Genomic DNA, 26,714 nt, shown 5'->3' with positions numbered 1-26,714 from the left:
TACGTAGGTATATATAGGAGGAAGGAGTACGTCGGTGGAGCTTCGAGGGGCCCATGAGGCAGGGGGGCGTGCCCTCCACCCTTGTGACCGCCTCGTGGCTTTCTTGACAGAGGGTCCAAGTCTCCGGGATCTTATCTGATGAGAAAATCACGTTTCCGAAGGTTTCATTCCGTTTGGACTCCGTTTGATATTCTGTTTCTCCGAAACACTGAAATAGGCAAAAAAAACAACAATTATGGGTTGGACCTCCGGTTAATAGGTTAGTCCCAAAAATAATATAAAAGTGGAAAATAAACCCAATATAGCCCAAACAGTAGATAATATAGCATGGAGCAATCAAAAATTATAGATACGTTGGAGACGTATTAGACGCCTATGTGTCGACTTCAAAGACCTTATTAAGGTTTGCCGAAAGGATCCCTTCCCACTCCCTCGCATCGATCAAATCATCGACGCTACCGCAGGACATGAATCATTGTGCTTCCTCGACGCATACTCCGGTTACCACCAGATTAAGATGGCAGAGTCTGATCAAGCCGCGACGGCATTCATCATGCCATACGGCCCCTTCTATTTTAACACAATGCCCTTCGGGCTCAAAAACGCCGGCGCAACATCCAGACATGTCTGGAAAAGCAGATCGGTAAGACTGTGGAGGCATATGTAGACGACGTGGTCATTAAAACCAGACACGTCGACTCTTTAATAGACGACTTGAGGCTCACGTTCACCAATCTCCGAACATACGACATTAAGCTCAATCCAGAAAAATACGTTTTCGGCGTTCCCGCCGGAAAGCTCCTGGGCTTCATCGTCTCCAGTAGAGGAATTGAAGCAAATCCGGCTAAAATCCGAGCTCTGTCGCAGTTGGCTATCCCAACTGACCTCAAGCAAATCCAGAAATTGACTAGATGTGTGGCGGCTTTAAGCCGCTTTATCTCCCGATTAGGAGAAAAGGCACTTCCCCTTTATCGCCTTCTTCGGCGCACCGAACAGTTCGAGTGGACGGACGCAGCCACGGCCGGACTAGAAGAAATAAAAGCCATCCTGGCCACCAACCCAATCCTGGCCGGGCCAACTATTGGCGAACCAATGCTATTATATATAGGGGCAACTCACCAAGTTGTAAGCGCAGTGCTCGTCGTTGAACGAGAGATGGGCGGACATAAATTCCCACTTCAAAAGCCAGTATATTATGTATCCACCATCCTCACTCCATGCAAATCACGGTACCCACATTACCAAAAGATAGCATACGTGGTATTTATGGCATCCCGGAAATTACGACACTACTTTCAAGAGTGTTTGATTACGGTGGCCTCCGAAGTACCACTCAATGATATAATAAACAACCACGATGCCACAGGCCGGATTGCCAAATGGGCCATCGAGCTCCTCCCGTTCGACATAACATATAAGCCACGATGAGCCATTAAGTCGCAAGTACTGGCCGATTTCGTAGCCGAATGGACAAAAGCCGAACTCCCTAAAGAGTACGGCGCATACTCCAATTGGATCATGCACTTCGACGGCTCTAAAATGCTGGCTGGTCTGGGGGCTGGCGTCATCTTGACGTCCCCCACCGGAGATACGGTGCAATACGTGCTCCAAATACTATATACAGACTCCAATAACGTAGCCAAATATGAGGCCCTATTACACGGCCTCCGGATGGCAGTCTCCATGGGCATCAAACACCTAGAGGTGCGTGGGGACTCGAACCTCGCAATATCCCAAATAAATGGAGACTTCAATGCCAAGGATCCGAAAATGGCGGCATATCGCAACGTCGTCCTCAAAATGTCAGCTCGGTTCGAGGGGCTCGAATTCCACCATGTGGCTTGGGAAAACAACTAGGCGGCGGACATCCTAGCCCGTATCGGTGCTAAACGCGACCCTGTCCCACCGAACATCTTCCTAGAAAGACTGTTTAAACCATCCGTGGTATGGGAAGGGGACACCGGCAAAAATAGTCCAGACCCGGCCACAACCCCGGATGCCGAATACTCTGACACAATCGGAGGCTCTGCCACCGAAATAACACCTTCAACACACGAGATAATGGCCGTCATCGCCTCGTGGACGGAACCATTCTTGGCCAACCTAACTAGACAGGAATTACCCGAGGACCAAAATGAGGCCCGCTGCATAGTGCGGCGATCTAAAGCCTACATGGTCCATGAGGGAGAGCTTTATAAGAAAAGCACAATCGGTGTCCTTCAAAGGTGCATCTCCAAAGAGGAAGGGCGGAAGCTTTTGGCAGAAATCCATGCCGGACTCGGCGGCCACCATGCCGCAGCCCGGGCCCTTGTAAGCAAGGCCTTCCGTACAGGTTTTTATTGGTCGACGGCCCGGGCAGATGCACAACATCTGGTACAACATTGTGTCGGTTGCCAGCTTTTTGCAAACCAAAGCCACATGCCACCTACCACCCTCCAAACAATCCCCATTACTTGGCCCTTTGTGGTCTGGGGGCTCGATATGGTCAGACCCCTCAAAGGGGGAACCCATAAGAAAAAGTACTTACTGGTCATGGTGGATAAACTCACCAAATGGATAGAAGCCAAACCTGTCAAAACGGCTGAATCCGGGCCGGTGATAGACTTCATATATGGGGTTGTACACCGTTATGGCATCCCCACAACATCATCACTGACAACGGCATGAACTTTACAGCCAACAAGGTGAAACTTTTGTGTAGCAACAAGGGCATCAAGCTCGATTATGCTTCTGTCTATCATCCGCAAACTAATGGTCAAGTCGAACGAGCGAATGGTCTTATCATGAGCGGCATTAAACCCAGATTAGTCCGGTCTTTAAAGGAATCAGACACTCATTGGGTAGAGGAGCTCGACTCCGTACTTTGGGGACTGCGGACCACGCCGAATCGCACTACCGGATACATACCGTTTTTTATGGTGTACGGTGCCGAGGCGGTGCTGCCTTGCGACATAATTCATGACTCACCTCGAGTGCGCATGTACGAAGAAAGAGAGGCCGAGCTCGATCGGTAGGACAGATTGGATGCCCTGGAGGAGGAGCACGACGTGGCAAAAGCCCGTTCCGCATTCTATCACAAACAGGCTCAAAGGTATCAAAGCAGAGAAGTGCAGGCCAAAACCTATAATGTTGGCGAACTAGTTCTATGCCTGCCGGAGAAGAAAAAGAACAAGCTCAAGCCCAAATAGGAAGGTCCCTTCATTATCGACCAGGTTCTGACCGGTGGAGCGTACCGTCCGCGGGATGCATCGAATAATCGACTCGAGCCAAACCCATGGAACGCAACCAGACTCCGAAGATTCTACGCCTAGCGCCGGACTCTATGTTCATCTCCTTACCTCCATGAATTTTTGCACATCTGTTTTCTCTCTCTTTCTTTCTCTCTTTTCTCTTCAAGGCCCCAAAGAGCTACACTTGTGTCTTCGTTACACAATCTTGACGCGCTAACCACGCTCAATATACCTGGGGGCTTCCTATACAGAAGCTTAATATAATTACCTTTCCGGGCTTTATGCCCCGCACATGTGTTATTCTTCCGCATGTACCTTTTTTCGCCATTATATGCATCGATATGACTTAAGTTTTGGCTAAGCTGGGTTGCCTGGCTCTTGTATTTATGCCCAACGTTCCCGTTAATTCGGCTAGGGCATAAGGGGAGCACCTCTACGATTGTTACTGCCGGGTTAGCCGGATGTGTACCTCAGACTGGGTGAAGCCGAAAGCTAGCATTCTTAAGGGAATATTCGGTCGGTGAATAAAAGATGACTTTCATTTCAATTACTACACGCCCCCAGATGTTTTTAGCCTGCGTCTCGCAGTTTGGACATGCACATTAGGGCATGTGTACCCAGGGAAAGGAACCCTTAACGGAACTATTCTCACTGGAAGATGTTTCTTACTATCCATGTAATATAACATAGCTAGTTGGGTACTTGTCTGTTCAAGCACTTATGACCCCTACGCCTGGTTTCCATGCATACTCCGGTTTTTATATAACCGAGTGGGTATTCAGATACACTCCGACTATCGGGTCCAGAGGTTGAAGCGAAAAGGTCCGCCATGACAAATGATTTACAATCCAGCTAGGGACATTACATATGTCACTTGAAGTACACAGTCACTAAGACTGATTAAATTCTTCTTCTATACCATCCAACAGGCTGTCTAGCCTACAATCCTGTTGGGAATACTTTGTGGCTAATTCTACTTGATCATACACTAAACTGACAGGGATCTCTTTCCCATCGGGCCCCACAGGTCCGACCTCGGCCATGTGGTTTGGGTCAGCCTTGGTATATCGTGTCTTCACCATAGCCCAGGCTTCCCTCGCACCTTGTCGGCAGGCTGATATCTTCCATAATCGGAAGCGCCGCCACGCTCCCTTGAGCTTCTCTATAAGCTCCCCCATGCCTCCTAGCGGGGACGCGGATAGCCACAAGGCTTGAGCAATACTCTGCATCACCTGCCGAACTTGTTCGTGCAGTTGTGAGAGCTCTGGTAGAAGATCACCCGAAGACCTGGGCATCTCCTCCGCAGGACAACCCGTCAGCATACCTGCAGACATAACGCTGTTAGCAGGCTTCTCCGTCGAACTCCTTTAAAAAGTTTGTCCAAGCACTTACTAAAAATGTCGCGTTGAAGCCGTTTATTCTCCTTCACGGAGTCCGCAAGCTGGGCTTGGACATCCTTCAGTTCCACGCCCAGCCGGATATTGGCATCTTGGAGATCATTTTTCTCCTGCCTGACTCGCGTCAGCACGCGCTCGCCAGCATTTCGCTGTCGATCATCACGTGCCGTATCTGCCTCCATGGCCCCGGGTTCACTCCGGGGCCACCTGCAACATCTATTGTTAGGTGGGCATACATGCCGCATACTACCTGGTACCGATATTCTTTGCAATAGACAAAAAAGTTACCAGGGGGACCCCTTTTGGACTCCTTCAATGTAGCAACAGCGGCTTCTAGCTGGGCCTTGCACTCGTCCAGCTCTTGAGATAGTTGGGAATTCTTCTCTGTAAGAACCTACACAAATAATGATCCTTAAATCAGTTGCATCAACTGTTTCAAGTCTCAGACGCTACTGATACATATAATCGTCAGATTCTCTTACCCGTATATCCCTTACATACTGGTCCGTGGCTCTGGCTAGACCATTTTGAGCAGCACGAAGGTACGCGTCTCCAGAATTGAAGGCATCAAATGCCTCTGGTGAGAAGCAAGCGTCACGGAGTACGGCCCGGCGATGCCTATGATTCATGGCACTCTCCACTTCTGAATTTGTAGCAAATAGTCTATCTGCATCCTCTGTAGGAGGAGCATCCGGCGTCCCCCCCATGTTGGCTTCCGCCTCTATGTCCGGCCCTGGAGCCCGACTGGTGGAGGTGTGATCGGCAGCCTCTCCGGATATACTCCGGCGAGTGTTTTTTCTATTAAAGAAGCATGGATGTCATTGCATTTTGAGAAAGAAGACAACCACGGAGCGAGGTTTTGTGTCATACCTCTGCACCGGCGTCTCCATCTTGACTGCCTTCCTTTTTGGCCTACCCGGCTTCGGTGCCTCTTGTTGGCGAGTTGCTGCGGGTTCGGCACGGCGTCCTGAATGCCTTCCCTGTAAAACACCATATATGTACGGTAGGTGAACTGACTAAAAGGGGATCCTATTCTTGGAGTTGGGATTTTGGTTTCTCTTACGTGCGACGCAGGGAGCAGTCCGGGATAGTCGGCCGTTATGGCCACCACGGCGTCATCGCAACTCAATTGATAGAATTGCCTATCTATCAGCTCCACGAATATGTCCGGATCCTCTTCGAGCCCGGGACCGAGGGCCCGGCCAAGGTCCTCTGGTTGTGGAGATGGGTTGTTGACCTCCCTTATAGCTTTTTGCAGTTCCTGCCGTAAAATGGCAAGGTGAGTACCTACGACGAAGAATGCGGGAAGAATGGGAGTAAAGAGGTATAACTCACCTAGCTTGGAGGGTTGTACATGGAGAATCCATCCCGTGGCTTGATACGGATGAACTCCTCTTCCTCTCCCTTGAAAAACTCGGACATAATTTTTGCCAAAGGAGCAGCGGAGTTCAGTCCCTTACGCCCGCAACGGGTGGCATCATCTTCCCCTTTAAAACACCACAGGGGGTGCCCTCGATATTGAAGTGGCTGCACTCCCCGCATTATGCATATTGACATAACCTCGATTATTGTCAATCCTGATTGAGCCAGCGCTTTAATCCGGTTCATCAGGTAAAGGACTTCTCCATTGTCTTCCTCCTGGGGGCTCTGTGGGCGCCATCTTTAGCGTTTCTTCAGAGGAGCATTGTTGAACTCAGGAAGACCCCGCCAAACAGGGTCTGGAAGGGGGACGTCCTCCATATAAAACCACTCCGAAGGCCAGTCTTCGGACGTATTCTTCGGAGTACGAGACAGGTATCCGGTTTCGGCGATGCGCCATATTTCGGCTCCGCCCACTTGATAAAGTGAGCCCTTCTGTGTGCGGGGCACAAGCCAAAATAACCTTTTCCACAGCTCAAAATGAGCCTCGCAGCCCAGAAATAGCTCACAAAGGGCAACGTAGCTGGCGATGTGTAATATGGAAGCAGGGGTGAAATTATGCAGTTGGAGGCCGTAAAACTCCAGGAGCCCACGGAGGAACGGATGAATTGGAAATCCGAGTCCCCTTAGTAAGTAAGGAACAAGGCACACCCGCTCCCCCTTAGAGGGGCTGGGGAAGCTCTCCGCTTGCTCCCCGCCATTATAGGTGGCGAGCCCGGCTCGGACGGGGACCATATACGCTTGAGGGAGAAATCCCTGAGTCTGCAGCTCTACTAATCGACTGTGTAGGACAGAACACCTCTCCCAATCATCGGCTTAGGGCTACGGGGGCGGGAGGAGGAGCTGCGATGGTCGGCCATGTTGGAATGGATTTTTCCGAAGCACGCTTCGATGGATTCTCGCCACGGGAGGATGGTATGGATTGGATCTAAGAATCCCCATCCCTTTAATAGACAATTTATTTACCTGGCTAGGAGGGCGAATGTAAAAGCGCCCTAGCTCCTCGTATTCGTTCGGCGCGTGGAATATAGCCCTTATTGAGCACAGAAGCCAAGAAGTCAAACATTTATGGGCCGAACACTACTTAACAGACATTCAAGATTTGGAGAAGAACCCGCCTTGCAATGCCGAAGACAATACTGCGCGCCGGACTCAACGTCATTGAAGCCTGGTTCGGGGGCTACTGAGGGAGTCCTGGATTAGGGGGACTCCGGACAGCCGGACTATATCCTTTGCCCGGACTGTTGGACTATGAAGATACAAGATTGAAGACTTCGTCCCGTGTCTGTATGGGACTCTACTTGGCGTGGAAGGCAAGCTAGGCAATACGGATATGTATATCTCCTCCTTTGTAACCGACCTTGTGTAACCCTAGCCCCCTCCGGTGTCTATATAAACCGGAGGGTTTAGTCCGTAGGACAACAGACAATCATACCATAGGCTAGCTTCTAGGGTTTAGCCTCTTTGATCTCGTGGTAGATCAATTCTTGTAATACTCATATCATCAAGAACAATCAAGCAGGACATAGGGTATTACCTCCATCAAGAGGGCCCGAACCTGGGTAAACATCGTGTCCCGTGCCTCCTGTTACCATCCACCTTAGACGCACAGTTCGGGACCCCCCACCCGAGATCCACCGGTTTTGACACCGACACCGACCCTCTACAATGGCGCGCCCTGGGGAGTCCTACTCCCACTGGGAGTAGGATTCCCCCCCTCCATGTAGTAGGAGTAGGAGAGAAGGAAGGGAAAAGAGAAGAGAAGGAAGGAGGGGGTGCCGCCCATCCCCCTAGTCCAATTCGGACTAGGCCTTGGGGGGCGCACAGCCTCTCTTCTCTCTTTCCCCTAAAGCCCAATAAGGCCCATATACTCCCCGGTGAATTCCCGTAACTCTCCGGTACTCTGATAAATACCCGAACCACTCAGAACCTTTCCGATGTCCGAATATAGCCTTCCAATATATCGATCTTTACTTCTCAAACATTTTGAGACTCCTTGTCATGTCCCCGATCTCATCCGGGACTCCGAACAACCTTCGGTGCATCAAAACACATAAACTCATAATACCGATCGTCACCGAACGTTAAGCGTGCGGACCCTACGGGTTCGAAAACTATGTAGACATAACCGAGACTCATATCCAGTCAATAACCAATAGCGGAACCTGGATGCTCATATTGGTTCCTACATATTCTGTGAAGATCTTTATCGGTCAAAGCGCATAACGGTATACGTTGTTCCCTTTGTCATCGGTATGTTACTTGCCCGAGATTCGAACGTCGGTATCTCAATACCTAGTTCAATCTCGTTACCAGCAAGTCTCTTTACTTGTTCCGTAATGCATCATCCCGCAACTAACTCATTAGTCACATTGCTTGCAAGGCTTATAGTGATGTGCATTGCCGAGAGGTCCCAGAGATACCTCTCCGACAATCGGACTGAAAAATCCTAATCTCGATCTATGTCAACTCAACAAGTACCATCGGAGACACCTTTAGAGCACCTTTATAATCACCCAGTTATGTTGTGACCTTTGGTAGCACACAAAGTGTTCCTCCGGTATTCGGGAGTTGCATAATCTGATAGTCAGAGGAACATGTATAAGTCATGAAGAAAGGAGTAGCAACAAACTAAATGATAATCGTGCTAAGCTTACGGAATGGGTCAAGTCAATCACATCATTCTCTAATGATGTGAACCCGTTAATCAAATGACAACTCATGCCTATGGCTAGGAAACTTAACCATCTTTGATTCAACGAGGTAGTCAAGTAGAGGCATACTAGTGACACTCCGTTTGTGTATGTATTCACACATGTACTAAGTTTCCGGTTAATACAATTCTAGCATGAATAATAAACATTTATCACATTATAAGGAAATAAATAATAACTTTATTATTGCCTCTAGGGGATATTTTTCCTTCAGTCTCCCACTTGCACTAGAGTCAATAATCTAGTTCACATCTTTATGTGATTAGTTCACATCTCCATGTGCCTAATACCCAAAGGGTTTACTAGAGTCAATAATCTAGTTCACATCGCTATGTGATTAACACCCAAAGAGTGATCATGTTTTGCTTGTGAGAGAAGTTTAGCATATGGGTCTGCAACATTCAGATCCATATGTATTTCACAAATTTCTATGTCTACAATGCTCTACATGGAGCTACTCTAGCTAATTGCTCCCACTTTCAATATGTATCCAGATCGAGACTTAGAGTCATCTAGATCGATGTAGAAAGCTTGCATCAATGTAACTCTTTACGACGAACTCTTTTATCACCTCCATAACCAAGAAATATTTCCTTAGTCCTCTGACGATAATTTTGACCGATGTCCAGTGATCTACTCCTAGATCACTATTGTACTCCCTTGCCAGAAAGATGCTAAGGTATACAATAGGACTGGTAAACAGCATTGCATACTTTATAGAACCTATGACTGAGGCATAGGGAATGACTTTTCATTCTCTTTCTATTTTCTGCCATGGTCGGGTTTTGAGTCTTTACTCAACTTCACACCGTGCAACACAGGCAAGAACTCCTTCTTTGACTGTTCCATTTTGAACTACTTCAAAATCTTGTCAAGGTATGTACTCATTGAAAAAAACTTATCAAGCATCTTGATCTATCTCTATAGATCTTGATGCTTACTGTGTAAGCAGCTTCATCGAGGTATTTCTTTGAAAAAACTCTTTTCAAACACTCCTTTATGCTTTCCAGAAAATTCTACATTATTTCCGATCAACAATATGTCATTCACATATACTTATCAGAAATGATGTAGTGCCCCCACTCACTTTCTTGTAAATACAGGCTTCACCGCAAGTCTGTATAAAACCATATGCTTTGATCACTTTATCAAAGCATATACTCCAACTCGGACATGCTTGCACCAGTCCATAGATGGATCACTGGAGCTTGCTTACTTTGTTAGCACATTTAGGATCGACAAAACATTCTGGTTGCATCATATACAACTCATCTTTTAAGAAATCCATGAAGGAATACAATTTTGACATCCATTTGCCAGATTTCATAAAATGTGGCAACTGCTAACATGATTCGGACAGACTTTTAAGCATCGATATGAGTGAAAAAATCTCATCGTAGTCAACACCTTGAACTTGTCGAAAACATTTTGCGACAATTCAAGCTTTGTAGATAGTAACACTACTATCAGCATCTGTCTTCCTCTTGAAGATCCATTTATTCTTAATGACTCACCGATCATCGGGCAAGTCAATCAAAGTCCATACTTTGTTCTCATACATGGATCCCATCTCAGATTTCATGGACTCAAGCCATTTCGCGGAATCTGGGCTGATCATCGCTTCCTCATAGTTCGTAGGTTCGTCATGGTCAAGTAACATGACATCCAGAACAGGATTGCCGTACCACTCTGGTGTGGATCTCACTCTGGTTGACCTACGACATTCGGTAGTAACTTGATCTAAAGTTACATGATCATCATAATTAGCTTCCTCATTAATTGGTGTAGGAGTTACAGGAACATATTTCTGTGATGAACTACTTTCCAATAAGGGAGCAGGTATAGTTACCTCATCAAGTTCTACTTTCTTCCCACTCACTTCTTTTGAGAGAAACTCCTTCTCTAGAAAGGATCCTTTCTTAGCAACGAATGTCTTGCCTTCGGATCTGTGATAGAAGGTGTACCCAACTATCTCCTTTGGGTGTCCTATGAAGACACATTTCTTCGATTTGGGTTTGACCTTATCAGGATGAAACTTTTTCACATAAGCATTGCAACCCCAAACTTTAAGAAACGATAACTTTGGTTTATTGCCAAACCACAGTTCATATGGCGTCGTCTCAACGGATTTAGATGGTGCCCTATTTAACGTGAATGTAGATGTCTCTAATGCATAACCCCAAAACGATAGTGGTAAATCGGTAAGAGACATCATAGATTGCACCACATCTAATAAAGTACGGTTACGATGTTCGGACACACCATTACGCTATGGTGTTCCAGGTGGCGTGAGTTGCGAAACTATTCCGCGTTGTTTCAAATGAAGACCAAACTCGTAACTCAAATATTCTCCTCCATGCTCAAATCATAGAAACTTTATTTTCTTGTTACGATGATTTTCCACTTCACTCTCAAATTATTTGAACTTTTCAAATGTTTTAGATTTATGTTTCATCAAGAAGATATACCCATATCTTACTCAAATCATCTGTGAAGGTCAAAAAATAACGATACCTGCCGCGAGCCTCAACACTCATCGGACTGCATACATCAGTATGTATTATTTCCAACAAGTCTGTTGCTCGCTCCATTGTTCCGGAGAACGGAGTCTTAGTCATGTTTCCCATGAGGCATGGTTCGCAAGCATCAACTGATTCATAACCAAGTGATTCCAAAAGCCCATGAGAATGGATTTTCTTCATGCGCTTTACACCAATATGACCTAAACGGTAGTGCCACAAATAAGTTGCACTATCATTATTAACTTTGCATCTTTTGGCTTCAATGTTATGAATATGTGTATCACTACGATCAAGATTCAATAAACCATTCACCTTGGGAGTATGACCATTGAAGGTTTTATTCATGTAAATAGAACAACAATTATTCTCTGACTTTAAATGAATAACCGTATTGCAATAAACATGATCAAATCATATTCATGCTTAACTCAAACACCAAATAACATTTATTTAGGTTCAACACTAATCCCGAAAGTATAGGGAGTGTGCGATGATGATCATATCAATCTTGGAACCACTTCCAACACAGATCGTCATTTCACCCTTAACTAGTCTCTATTCATCCTGCAACTCCCGTTTCGAGTTACTAATCTCAGCAACTGAACTAGTATCAAATACTGAGGGGTTGCTATAAACACTAGTAAAGTACACATAAATAACATGTATGTCAAATATAGCTTTGTTCACTTTGCCATCCTTCTTATCCGCCAAATACTTGGGGCAGTTCTGCTTCCAGTGACCAGTCCCTTTGAAGTAGAAGCACTTAGTCTCATGCTTAGGTCTAGACTTGGGCTTCTTCACTTGATCAGCAACTTTCTTGCCATTCTTCTTGAAGTTCCCCTTCTTCCCTTTGCCCTTTTCTTGAAGAAGTGGTCTTGTCAACCATCAACACTTGATGCTTTTCTTGATTTCTACCTTCGTCGATTTCAGCATCACGAAGAGCTTGGGAATCGTTTCCGTTATCCCTTGCATATTATAGTTCATCACGAAGCTCCAGTAACTTGGTGATAGTGACTAGAGAACTCTGTCAATCACTATCTTATCTGGAAGACTAACTCCCACTTCATTCAAGTGATTGTAGTACTCAGACATTCTAAGAACATGCTCACTAGCTGAGCTATTCTCCTCCATCTTGTAGGCAAAGTGCTTGTCAAAGGTCTCATACCTTTCGACATGGGCATGAGTCTGAAATACTAATTTCAACTCTTGGAACATCGCATATGCTCCGTGGCGTTCAAAATGTCTTTGAAGCCTCGATTCTAAGCCGTGAAGCATGGTGCACTAAGCTATCAAGTAGTCATCATATCGAGCTCGCCAAACGTTCATAACGTCTGGATCTGCTCCTGCAATCGGTCTGTCACCTAGCGGTGCATCAAGGACATAATTCTTTTGTGCAGCAATGAGGATAATCCTCAGATCACAGATCCAATGCACATCATTGCTACTAACATCTTTCAACTTAGTTTTTCTCTAGGAACATATCAAAATAAACGGGGAGCTACATCGTGAGCTATTGATCTACAACATAGTTATGCAAATACTATCAGGACTAAGTTCATGATAAATTAAAGTTCAAAATCATATTACTTAAGAACTCCCACTTAGATAGACATCCCTCTAGTCATCTAAATGATCACGTGATCCAAATCAACTAAAGCATGTCCGATCATCACGTGAGATGGAGTAGTTTTCAATGGTGAACATCACTATGTTCATCATATCTACTATATGATTCACGCTTGACCTTTCGGTCTCCAGTGTTCCGAGGCCATATCTGCATATGCTAGGCTCGTCAAGTTTAACCCGAGTATTCCGCGTGTGCAAAACTGGCTTCCACCCGTTGTATGTGAACGTAGACCTTATCACACCCGATCATCATGTGGTGTCTCGGCACAACGAACTATCGCAATGTTGCATACTCAGGGAGAACACTTATACCTTGAAATTTAGTGAGAGATCATTTTATAATGCTACCACCGAACTAAGAAAAATAAGATGCATAAAGGATAAACATCACATGTAATCAAAATATGTGACATGATATGGCCATGATCATTTGCGCCTTTGATCTCCATCTCCAAACTACCGTCATGATCTCTATCGTCATTGGCATGACACCATGATCTCCATCATCTTGATCTCTATCAATGTGTCATCACATGGTCGTCTCGCCAAGTATTGCTTTTGCAACTATTGCTATCGCATAGCGATAAAGTAAAGCAATTACATGGCACTTGCATCTTATGCAATAAAGAGACAACCATAAGGCTTCTGCCAATTGCCGATAACTTTAACAAAACATGATCATCTCATACAACAATTTATATCTCATCCCGTCTTGACCATATCACATCACAACAAGCCCTGCCAAAACAAGTTAGACGTCCTCTACTATGTTGTTGCAAGTTTTATGTGGCTGCTACGGGCTGAGCAAGAACCGTTCTTACCTACGCATCGAAAACCATAACGCGGTATAGTGATTGCTTTTTGATCTTCAGAAAGAACCCTGTTCATTGAATCCGATTCAACTAAAGTTGGAGAAACTGACACCCACCAGCCACCTATGTGTGAAGCACGTCGGTAGAACCAGTCTCGCGTAAGCGTATGCGTAATGTCAATCTAAGCCGTTTCATCCAACAATGGCGCAGAATCAAGAATCAACTAGTGATGGCGAGCAATATGTATATACCCACGCCCACAACTCCTTTGTGTTCTACTCGTGCATATGACATCTACGCATAAACCTGGCTTGGATGCCACTGTTGGGGAACGCAGTAATTTAAAATTTTCCTACGCACACGCAAGATCATGGTGATGCATAACAACGAGAGGGGGGAGTATTGTCTACGTACCCTCATAGACCATAAGCGGAAGCATTATGACAACGCGGTTGATGTAGTTGTACGTCTTCACGATCCGACCGATCCTAGTACCAAAAGTACGGCACCTCCATGATCTGCACACGTTCAGCTCGGTGACGTCCCACGAACTCACGATCCAGCAGAGTGTCGAGGGAGAGCTTCGTCAGCACGACGGCATGATGACGGTGATGATGATGCTACCGGAACAGGGCTTTGCCTAAGCACCGCTATGATATAAGCGAGGTGGACTATGGTGGAGGGGGGCACCGCACACGACTAAGAGATCAATGATCAACTTGTGTGTCCATGGGGTTCCCCCTCCCCCATATATAAAGGAGTGGAGGAGGGGGAGGGCCGTCCCTCTACTATGGCGCGCCCTGGGGAGTCCTTCTCCCACCGGGAGTAGGATTCCCCCCTTCCATGTAGTAGGAGTAGGAGAGAAGGAAAGGGAAAAGAGAAGAGAAGGAAGGAGGGGGCGCCGCCCCTCCCCCTAGTCCAATTCGTACTAGGCCTTGGGGGCACGCAACATCTCCTCTCCCTTTCACCTAAAGCCCAATAAGGCCCATATACTCCCAGCGAATTCCCGTAACTCTCTAGTACTCCGATAAATACCCGAACCACTTAGAACCTTTCCGGTGTCCGAATATAGACTTCCAATATATCAATCTTTACGTCTCGAACATTTCGAGACTCCTCCCCTGATCTCATCTGGGACTCTGAACAACCTTCGGTACATCAAAACACATAAACTCATAATATCGATCGTCACTGAACGTTAAGCATGCGGACCCTATGGGTTCGAGAACTATGTAGACATGACCGAGACTCATCTCCAGTCAATAACCAATAGCGGAACCTGGATGCTCATATTTGTTCCTACATATTCTACGAAGATCTTTATCGGTCAAACCGCATAACGGTATACGTTGTTCCCTTTGTCATCGGTATGTTACTTGCCGAGATTCGATCGCCGGTATCACAATACCTAGTTCAATATCATTACCGGCAAGTCTCTTTACTCGTTCCGTAATGCATCATCCCGCAACTAACTCATTAGTCACATTGCTTGCAAGGCATATACTGATGTGCATTACCGAGAGGGCCCAGAGATACCTCTCCGACAATCGGAGTGACAAATCCTAATCTCGATCTATGCCAACTCAACAAGTACCATCGGAGACACCTGTAGAGCACCTTTATAATCACCCAGTTACGTTGTGACATTTGGTAGCACACAAAGTGTTCCTCCGGTATTCGGGAGTTGCATAATCTCATAGTTAGAGGAACATGTATAAGTCATAAAGAAAGCAGTAGCAACAAACTAAACGATCATCGTGCTAAGCTAACAGAATGGGTCAAGTAAATCACATCATTCTCTAATGATGTTATCCCGTTAATCAAATGACAACTCATGTCTATGGCTAGGAAACTTAACCATCTTTGATTCAACGAGCTAGTAAAGTAGAGGCATACTAGTGAAACTTTGTTTGTCTATGTATTCACACATGTACTAAGTTTCCGGTTAATACAATTCTAGCATGAATAATAAACATTTTATCATGATATAAGGAAATAAATAATAACTTTAGGATTGCCTCTAGGGCATATTTTCTTCAGTGCCCCCATGTGTGGTTTTGGTAATTGATGACATTCCTTATGGACTAATGGTTGCATTGAGTTATTTTTGAAGGATTTTTCCATAGGCATTTCTTGAAGTCCATGTGTTGGTTTCAAGGAGTTTATGTGTTGACCAAGGTGCTATTAAGGAAGTATCCAAAGATTGGTCATGTGAGTATTGAGCTTATTGCAAGCATGTCTTGAAGAAGAAGATTGTGTGATCATTCATGTTTACCTTCAAGACATCATCCAAATGAAGAAAGTTGGAAATAGTCAAGGTTGATCAAGACTAAGTACAGAGAGTGATTCAAGTTGATCATCACACAAAGCATAGAAGATACACCAAGTGGGATCAAGTGATCTCACGGTTTGGTAAGCATTGTCCATTGCGCTTTGTGTGCTAACCCATGGTCTTTGTGAGAGTTATATGTGGGGTTAGGTTTGCTTCCATGGGCTTGCGTCAAGTGGAGGATCACATACAACCCATGGAGGATGACATCAAATCAAGGTTGTGTTGTGCAAGTTCAAGTGGAGCATCACGAAGAAACCATGCTTGTAGCTTGCCATCCATTATGGTGACAATGGACTTGTGAAGGTGTGTCTAAGAGTGACTCACCCATAGTGGAGTATGGGGGGAGCAATCAACTAGCCTTCATCGAGCCAATGCAATCACGAAAGGTGGTCCAACTTGAGGGAGTCAAGATCATCATCATCATCTAGCTCAAGTGGTCTTCATGCAAGGTAAAGGTTTTCCCTTGATAGGTTATCTATTTTACCGGTCTCATGGTGGTAGTTTGGAGACTGGGTTATAGGATTGATTGCCATACTATCAAGGGGGCCCTCAAGTGAGTAGCTTGATCATATCGTTCGTAGAGAGTTCAAACCATTGCATCCTTGCATAATCTTTCTTGGTTCTTGTTTGGTTTTCTCCATGTGAGATTTGGAGCTTATGATCATCTTCTTGACAAGCTCGAGTTCATCGAAAACAGAGTTCACATGCTTCTTCTATTGTGTTTTTGGTGTTGAAGTTTTACCGGTCTTATTCGAGGAAGGGTTCTCACCATTTTCTTGTGGGACTTTTATAATTTCCTTCTTATTGTTATTTCTATCAATATTGTGTTAGCCCTTGTCTCTAGCTTTCCAACAAACTTGGTTTCGTTGAATTCGGAGTCCGTTTGCAGAAGTTGTGTTAGTTTTGGTGTCCTTAAAAACGCTGCAGCGGTACTACCGCTCATGGGAGCGGTACTACCGCTTGGCGGGGATGTAATTTTTTACTACCGCTCTTGGGAGTGGTACTACCGCGGATACTTCTATGGCTACTTCTGCTCTGGGCCGAAAGCTCGTCTTAAGTCCAGCGGTAGTAGGCACGGATGTATTTTTTAGTACCGCTCGCAAGCAGTAGTATCGCTACCCTTTGAGGTACTACCGCTACCCCTAGCGGTTGTACCATGAGGAAGAGCGGTAGTACCGCTTTGTGCGGGCTGTGAGCATAACGGTTGGATTTTTTCCCCACCTATAAAAGGGGGTCTTCTTCCCCAATGAACCTTATCCTTTGAGCTCGTCTTCTTCCCCCATTGTTGACCTTCTTTGAGCTTGCTATCTCTCAATCCCTCCATGGATTCTTGCTAGTTTTGGGGGGAAAGAGAGAGGAGATCTAGATCCACATTTCCACCAATCACTTTCTCCTCTATGTGAGGAAACCCCTTGGATCTAGATCTTGGAGTTCTTGGTGTTCTCCTTCTTGGTCTTCCTCTCATTTCCCTCCCTAGCATTAGTTGCTTTGGTGGGATTTGGGAGAGAAGGACTTGGGCACTCCATGTGCCCTTGCTATTGCATTTGGTGCATCAGTTTGAGTTCTCCACGGTGATACATGGAAGTTACAAGTTGAGTAGCTTATTACTCTTGGGTGCTTGGTACCCTTGAGCATGTTCCTCTTGGGTGCTTGGGCGCCCTAGACGGTTGGTGGTGTTCGGAGCTCCATCATTGTGGTGTAAAGCTCCGGGCAAGCGTCGGGGTCTCCAATTAAGTTGTGGAGATCACCCTGAGCAATTTGACGGGTTCCGGTGGCCGCCCCAAGGGTTTCCAAAGTGTACGGGTTTGGTGACCGCCCCCAAGGGTTGCCATTTGTAGGGGTTCAGTGACCGCCCTCAAGGGTCCCTTAGTGGAATCACGACATCTTGCATTGTGCGAGGGCGTGAGGAGATTACGGTGGCCCTAGTGGCTTCTTGGGGAGCATTGTGCCTCCACACCGCTCCAAATGGAGATTAGCATCCGCAAGGGTGTGATCTTCAGGATACATCGTCGTCTCCGCGTGCCTCAGTTATCTCTTACCCGAGCCCTTTACTTATGTACTTTTACTTTGTGATAGCCATATTGTTTCTTGTCATATATCTTTCTATCACTTAGTTGTTTATCGTGCTTAGCATAAGTTTTTGGTGCACATAGGTGAGCCTAGTTGTTGTAGGTTTGTGCTTGACAAATTAACCGCTAGGTTTATTCCGCATTTGTTAAAACCTAAACCGTAATTATTTTAAAGCGCCTATTCACCCCCCTCTAGGCGACATCCACGATCTTTCAATTGGTATCAAAGCCTCGTCTCTCTTTTTTAGGATGTATCACCTAGAGAGTAAAGATGTCGACTAGGGGATTAGGATTCTCTGACACTCTTAGTTTCGATGGCACAAATTTTGATGTTTGGGTAATTCACATGCTTAATCTCTTTAGGGTCATGGACCCAAATTTAGAGTGAATTGTACAATGGTTTTTTCTCCTCCAAAGGATCCCCAAATATTATCTTTAGGGGATGAGAAAAACTATTATCTCAACGCTTAAGCTTCTAATGTGCTCTTTGATGCTTTGAGCAATGTAGTTATACTTCAACTCATGCCATTTCGGGATGCTCATGAGTTGTGGACAAAGATTCAAGATAAATATGACGTGTCCAAGATTTGTGGGTGTCGGTGTCAAAACCGGCGGATCTCGGATAGGGGGTCCTGAACTGTGTGTCTAAGGCGGATGGTAATAGGAGGCAGGGGACACGATGTTTACCCAGGTTCGGACCCTCTTGATGGAGGTAATACCCTATGTCCTGCTTGATTGTTCTTGATGATATGAGTATTACAAGAGTTGATCTACCACGAGATCATAGAGGCTAAACCCTAGAAGCTAGCCTATGGTATGATTGTGTGTTGTCCTACGGACTAAACCCTCCGGTTTATATAGACACCGAAGGGGGCTAGGGTTACACAAGGTTGGTTACAAGGGAGGAGATATACATATCCGTATTGCCTAGCTTGCCTTCCACGCCAAGTAGAGTCCCATCCGGACACAGGACGAAGTCTTCAATCTTGTATCTTCATAGTCCAACAGTCTGGCCAAAGGATATAGTCTGGCTGTCCGGAGACCCCCTAATCCTAGACTCCCTCAATGGGGATGATTGTTCTCCCTCCACCTCCGGCCGTGTTGCCTTCCCAATTTCTTCTACTTCACCTACATGAGGATTTCCACAAGGTAATGCTATGGTGAGTAGTGTTGGTCATTGCAATGATGATAGTGTGCTTATCGTTGATGATTCATCATCACTATCTTGTTGCAATGCTCCATCTTTGGAATTTAACACTTTGTTCATCTTACATGTTTCACATGCTTGTGTTGATAGTCCGTGCATATCATGTAGAAATTGCTTGACTAAATCCCATGATGATATGCTTGCTATATCTTGTTGCCATGATAAAAATGCATGTATTTCCTCGAGTTGTGCTAACAATGTAGAGGAAACACAAGACTCCATGGAACAAGATGTGGTCTTGAAGGGTGCTTCAAGGGATCCTAGATAATCATCAATTTCTTTTTGCCTTATGGCTAAGGCTTCAAAGGTATCTCCTAATTTGAACCCCAATATGTCTCTTGATGATGATGTTGATAACGATAATGATGAAGAGAATGATAATGTTGCCTCAAAAATTAAGGGGGAAATGATTTTTAAAGCTCTTCATAAAAATAAAATTGCTCATTCCAACTTCATGGAAATCATGTCCATTGCCATTGAGGGCAAGAAATATATTGAGGAGTTGGAATGTCATATCGAGGAGCATGAGGTCACCATTGGTAAAATGGAAGGTCATGAGCATGATTACGCTAATGAGATTGCAGACCTCTCTCAAGCTCTTGAAGTTGAACAAACCACCAAGGAATTTGCTGAGGAGACTTTTTCTCTAGAATTATCTAGAGTGAAGGAATCTCATGATAGAGCTCTTGTGGTGGCCAATGTTTTTGAGTAAAAATGAGAAGCTTGAAGTTGCGCATGCGAAACTCCTTGAGGACTTTGAGCACCTCGAAAATGGCTCAAGGGTCATTAAGAGTGAGCTCATCAAACTCCCCGAGTCTCATGCACAACTTAAAGCTTCATATTCAAAAGAGCTTGTAAAGTTGCCTTCTCCTCTTGCTATTATTTATGATGCTTGTGCTACTAACTCTATTACTTGTGAAGCATCCATTTTGAAGGAGAATGTTGAGCTTCGGGATCAACTTGAGTTGCTATCTAGAAATTATGGGAAATTGGAAGAAAGCCATGAAAATCTCTCAAGCTCTCATAATGATCTTCTAGTATCCCATAATGTGCTAAAGATAGCTCATGAGGCCATGATTGCTAAGGTAACATCTAGTGAGCCTCATGTGGATACTAGCACTACTTTTAGTCAAAATGCTATATTGCCTAATGCTAGTCCTCGTGATTTATCCATGCATAACATTGGTATGTCTTGTGATGAATTGCTTTCCTTGTCTTGTTGCTCTAACGATGAAGCTTATACTTCCTCTAGTTCTTGTGTTGAGACTAACAATGTAGAGGAAATCAAAGAGCTCAAGGCCCAAGTCACTTCTTTGAAGAAATACTTGGAAAAGTGTCATGAAGGGAAGGCCACACTCAACAATATTTTGAGTGTGCAAAAATCCCCCAATGACAAAGGTGGACTTGGATTCAACTCCAATAGGAAGAAGAAGTCCAAGAGCAACAAGAAGAAGGGCCAAAAAGAAGTCAAGAATTCGGCCAAGTTCATTTGCTTCAAGTGCAAAATTGAAGGGCATCATGTTAGATCTTGCACTTTCAAGAAGAAGACAATTAGTGACAATCAACAAGGGAAGCGGCCACAAGTTCATTCTCATGCTCAACCTCAAGTATAATAAAGGCCTCTTCCCAATAAAACTCAAGCTAATGCTTCTCAAGTTGATATATCAATTGAGAATAAAGTGAAGAGTAGACGTTGCTACCTATGTCGTGAGAAAGGTCACCTTGCTTCCTCATGCACTAGTGGTAACTTATCCAACCCAATTATTATTGATGATATATATTCTCTTAGGAAGAATAAGGTTGGCAATGTGTTCGCCAAGTTTCATACTCAAAGTGGTTTCAAGAAAAGAACCATTTGGGTTGCCAAACTTATTGTGACTAACCTCTTAGGACCCAATTTGTTTGGGGACCAACAAGCTCAAACTTGATCAATATATAGGTGTTGTTGGAGGGCATTGGAGACTTGGCTACATTATGAAGAATTAAGGGGACTTCATCATTCGTATTGTCTCAAGCCAAGTCAATTGGGTTATCAAGTTTCTATACTATATCCAATGTGACTCCTTCTGGTAACTTGTACTTAAATTGTTTACATTGAAAGTTACTTGCCCTTTTGCATGTTTTGGTTTTGTTCCTTGCATGTGTTTGTATATGTTGTGTCCCCAAATTGCTTATCTTGAGTAATAAAGTATGTGAATGTTGGTTTGCACTTCATGTATATGTGTGTCGTTCGTTGAGCCTTTGTGCATCTTGTTTGTATCTTAGTTGGCTCTTGTGAGAGATTAATGGAATATCTGTTGGGGAACACAATATTTCAAAATTTTCCTACGATCATGCAAGATCTATCTAGGAGATGCATAGAAACAAGAGGGGGAGAGTATGTCTACGTACCCTCGTAGACCGAAAGCCGAAGCGTTATCAAACGCGGTTGATGTAGTCAAACGTCTTCGTGATCAAACCGATCAAGTACCGAACGCACGACACCTCCGCGATCTGCACACGTTCAGCTTAGTTACATCCCTCGTACTCTTGATCCAGCTGAGGCCGAGGGAGAGTTTCGTCAGCACGATGGCGTGATGACGGTGATGATGAAGTTACCAACGCAGGGCTTCGCCTAACCACTACAACGATATGACCGAGGTGGAATTCTATGGAGGGGGGCACCGCACACGGCTAAACAATCAACTTGTGTGTCTATGGGGTGCCCCCCTCCCCCGTATATAAACGAGTGGAGGAGGGGGGGGCTGGCCCTCATAGGGCGCGACCAAGGGGGGAGTCCTACTACCAGTAGGAGTAGGTTTCCCCCCTTCCTAGTAGGAGTAGGAAAAGAAGGAAGAGGGAGAGAGAGGGAAGGAAAAGGGGGGCCGGCCCCCCACCCAATTCGGATTGGGCTTGGGGGTGCGCCCTCCACCTGGTTGTCGTGGTTCTAAGTCTGATAGTAGAATAAGGGGGTAAGAATGTAGAGGCAAGATCCTAGCTACGGTGAGATTGTGCACGCAAGATGTACGAGTTCAGGCCCTTCTCGGAGAAAGTAACAACCCTACGTCTCGGTGCCCGGAGGCTTGGTCGATTGGATTATGCGTGAAGTTACAGGGGGTGCAAACCCTTGTCTCAATGGAGGGGGTGGCTTATATAGAGTACGCCAGGACCCCAGCCATCCCACGTTACAAAGAGTTCAATGTACATAAGGATGAGACGTTACTGGTAATGCCAGCAATAAAGTCATATAACTCATCATTAATACTACGGATTGAATGCCTGGCTGTTGCCATCCTGAATGGCGTTAGATCTTGTGTACTCCGAGTGGTGTTTGATGTCTTCGAGTGATTATACCTTGGTCGACTAGAATCGGGTTATCCGAGTGGAACCATGGTCGAGTGAGTTGTATCTTGAGGTGACTTTAATCGGTAGAAATTGTTGTCCTTTAATTGTCTTTGACTATAGGGCAGTGTCCTTGGGAGGGTTGCTTAGATCAGTGTCCTTGGTTGATGTCGTCGTCATTAGCCCCTGAATGGTTCTGAGTCCGAGTGGGATGGAGTTGAGGATGGTTCCGACCCAATTTCCATGCCATGGAAGCATTTTACTTGGTCTGGGGAACCATTTTCACATCTTCATCTTTATTTTCAGTCGCCCTGAACCATTCAGAGGTTGTCGAGTGAATATTGCTGGTAAGCTTCGACTGCTGATGCTGCGTAAAATCTTTGTCATGATTGACTGTTCTGCTGTTTCCGGATCTCGTGGGATTTGAAATTTGGGGAAGCGCGCGGGGCGGAGAGGGCCGTGGTAATCATAGCGGATTAGGCAGGGGCGCATCTATCCCCGCGCCACCTTTTTCGCCACATACTGCGCGTGCGGCTGTTGCGGGATTTGGCAGGATCGTTTGGACCCACAAGTCGGCCACTCGGAGAGCCAACCCATATAAGCCGTTCGAGCCAGGGCCTTTGCACTGTGCGCCACATTTCCCCCTTCTTCCTCCGCTTCTTGATATGTCTCCAACGTATCTATAATTTTTGATTGCTCCATGCTATTATATATTCTGTTTTGGATGTTTAATGGACTTATTTATACACTTTTATATTATTTTTGGGACTAACCTATTAACCGGAGGCCCAACCCAAATTGCTGTTTTTGCCTATTTTAGTGTTTGCAGAAAAAGAATATCAAACAGACTCCAAACGGAATGAAACCTTCGGGAGCGTGATTTTTGGAACAAACGTGATCCAGAGGACTTGGAGTGGACGTCAAGCAATCAACAAGGAGGACACGAGGCAGGGGGCGCGCCCTCCACCCTCATGGGCCCCTCATGGCTCCACCGACCTACTTCTTCCTCCTATATATACCTGCGTACCCTAAAAACATCGAGGAGCACCACAAAAACCTAATTCCACCGTCGCAACCTTCTGTACCCGTGAGATCCCATCTTGGGACCTTTTCCGGTGCTCCGCTGGAGGGGGCACTGATCACCGAGGGATTCTACATCAACACCATAGTCTCTCCGATGATGTGTGAGTAGTTTACCTCAGACCTTCGGGTCCATACTTATTAGCTAGATGGCTTCTTCTCTCTCTTTGGATCTCAATACAAAGTTCTCCTCGATTCTCTTGGAGATCTATTCGATGTAATCTTCTTTTGCGGTGTGTTTGTCGAGATCCGATGAATTGTGGGTTTATGATCAAGATTATCTATGAACAATATTTGAATCTTCTTTGAATTCTTTTATGTATGATTGGTTATCTTTGCAAGTCTCTTCAAATTTTCAGTTTGGTTTGACCTACTAGATTGATCTTTCTTGCAATGGTAGAAGTGCTTAGCTTTGGGTTCAATCTTGCGGTGCTCGATCCCAGTGACAGTAGGGGAAACGACATGTATTGTATTGTTGCCATCGAGGATAAAAAGATGAGGTTTATATCATATTGCATGAGTTTATCCCTCTACATCATGTCATCTTGCTTAAAGAGTTACTCCGTTCTTATGAACTTAATACTCTAGAAGCATGCTGGATAGCGGTCGATGTGTGGAGTAATAGTAGTAGATGCAGGCAGGAGTCGGTCTACTTGTCACGGACGTGATGCCTATATACATGATCATACCTAGATATTCTCATAACTATGCTCAATTCTATCAATTGCTTGACAGTAATTTGTTCACCCACCGTAATACTTATGCTATCTTGAGAGAAGCCACAAGTGAAACCTATGGCCCCCGGGTCTATTTTCCATCATACAAGTTTCCAATCTATTTTATTTTGCAATCTTTACTTTCAATCAATATCATAAAAATACCAAAAATAATTATCTTATTATTATTATCTCTATCAGATCTCACTCTTGCAAGTGGGCTTGAAGGGATTGACAACCCCTTTATCGCGTTGGTTGTGAGGTTCTTATTTGTTTCTGTAGGTACGAGGTGACTCGTGCGTGGTCTCCTACTGGATTGATACCTTGGTTCCCAAAAACTAAGGGAAATACTTGCGCTGCTTTGTTGCATCACCCTTTCCTATTCAAGGGAAAACCAACGCATGCTCAAGAGGTAGCACTTCTCCAGCGCATCTTCCTCTGCCTTCAGCGCCACCGCCCAGTCCGAGCTCGACCCGCCGCAATGGGAAGGACAAGACATCGGCTCTAGAGCGCGCAAAGAAAGCAACGACGAAGGCAAAGGGTAAGAAGACGAGCCATGCAGGTTCGTCGTCGAGGACCGGCCTACCGCCCGGCTGGATCCAGGGCAACTGGATCCGGTCGACGATCCAGAGGGAGGATATGGAGGATCTGGTGGATGGGGGATTGATTCCCCACAAATCATGGCGGCTTCCGGAGGACGAGACCGAGCCGCGACCCATGTCGACCGCGGGTTCTCTTTGCCTCCCCATCCTTTCTTTTGGGGTTTCCTGAACTTCTTTGGAGCCCAACTGCATCACTTTTCTCCTGATGTCTACTACACAACCTTCTTCTTGTAGACGTTGTTGGGCCTCCAAGTGCAGAGGTTTGTAGGACAGTAGCAAATTTCCCTCAAGTGGATGACCTAAGGTTTATCAATCCGTGGGAGGCATAGGATGAAGATGGTCTCTCTCAAGCAACCCTGCAAGCAAATAACAAAGAGTCTCTTGTGTCCCGAACACACCCAATACAATGGTAAATTGTATAGGTGCACTAGTTCGGCGAAGAGATGGTGAAACAAGTGGTATATGGATGGTAGATAATAGTTTTTGTAATCTGGAATTATAAAAACAGCAAGGTAACAAGTGATAAAAGTGAGCGTAAATGGTATTGCAATGTGTTGAAACAAGGCCTAGGGTTCATACTTTCGCTAGTGTAGGTTCCCTCAACAATACTAACATAACTGGATCACATAACTATCCCTCAACATGCAACAAAGAGTCACTCCAAAGTCACTAATAGCGGAGAACGAACGAAGAGATTATGGTAGGGTATGAAATCACCTCAAAGTTATTCTTTCCAATCAATCCGTTGGGCTATTCCTATAAGTGTCACAAACAGCCCTAGAGTTCATACTAGAATAACACCTTAAGATACAAATCAACCAAAACGCTAATGTCACCTAGATACTCCAATGTCACCTCAAGTATCTGTGGGTATGATTATATGATATGCATCACACCATCTCAGATTCATCTATTCAACCAACACAAAGGACCTCAAAGAGTGCCCCAAAGTTTCTACCGGAGAATCACGACGAAAACGTGTGCCAACCCCTATGCATAGGTTCATGGGCGGAACCCGCAAGTTGGTCACCAAAACATACATCAAGTGGCGCATGATATCCCATTGTCACCACAGATACGCACGACAAGACATACATCAAGTGTTCTCAAGTCTTTAAAGACTCAATCCGATGAGTTAACTCCAAAGGGGAAACTTGATTCATTACAAGAGAGAAGAGGGGAGGAGAAACATAAGATCCAACTATAATAGCAAAGCTCGGGATACATCAAGAACATGAGAGAGAGAGAGAGAGAGAGAGATCAAACACATAGCTACTGGTACATACCCTCAGCCCCGAGGGAGAACTACTCCCTTCTCGTCATGGAGAGCACTGGGATGATGAAGATGGCCACCGGAGAGGGATTGCCCCCTCCGGCAGGGTGCCGGAACGGGTCTAGATTGGTTTTCGGTGGCTACGGAGGCTTCTGGCGGTGGAACTCCCGATCTATTGTGTGTTTTGGAAGTTTTAGGGTATATGGAGTTATATAGGCAGAAGAAGCACGTCACGGAAGCCATGGGGGCCCCACGAGGCAGGGGGCGCGCCCTAGGGGGGGCACGCCCCCCAACCTCATGGGAAGCTCCCGTATATTCTAACGTGGGGTCCAAGTCCATCAGGTGTGTTTCCTTCCAAAAATAACTTCTCTAGCTGATTTCATTCCGTTTCGAC

This window comes from Triticum dicoccoides, chromosome 2A (genome assembly GCF_002162155.2).
Source record: "Triticum dicoccoides isolate Atlit2015 ecotype Zavitan chromosome 2A, WEW_v2.0, whole genome shotgun sequence".
Classification (NCBI taxonomy): Eukaryota; Viridiplantae; Streptophyta; class Magnoliopsida; order Poales; family Poaceae; genus Triticum; species Triticum dicoccoides.
Note: the sequence above shows the minus strand (reverse complement) of the source record.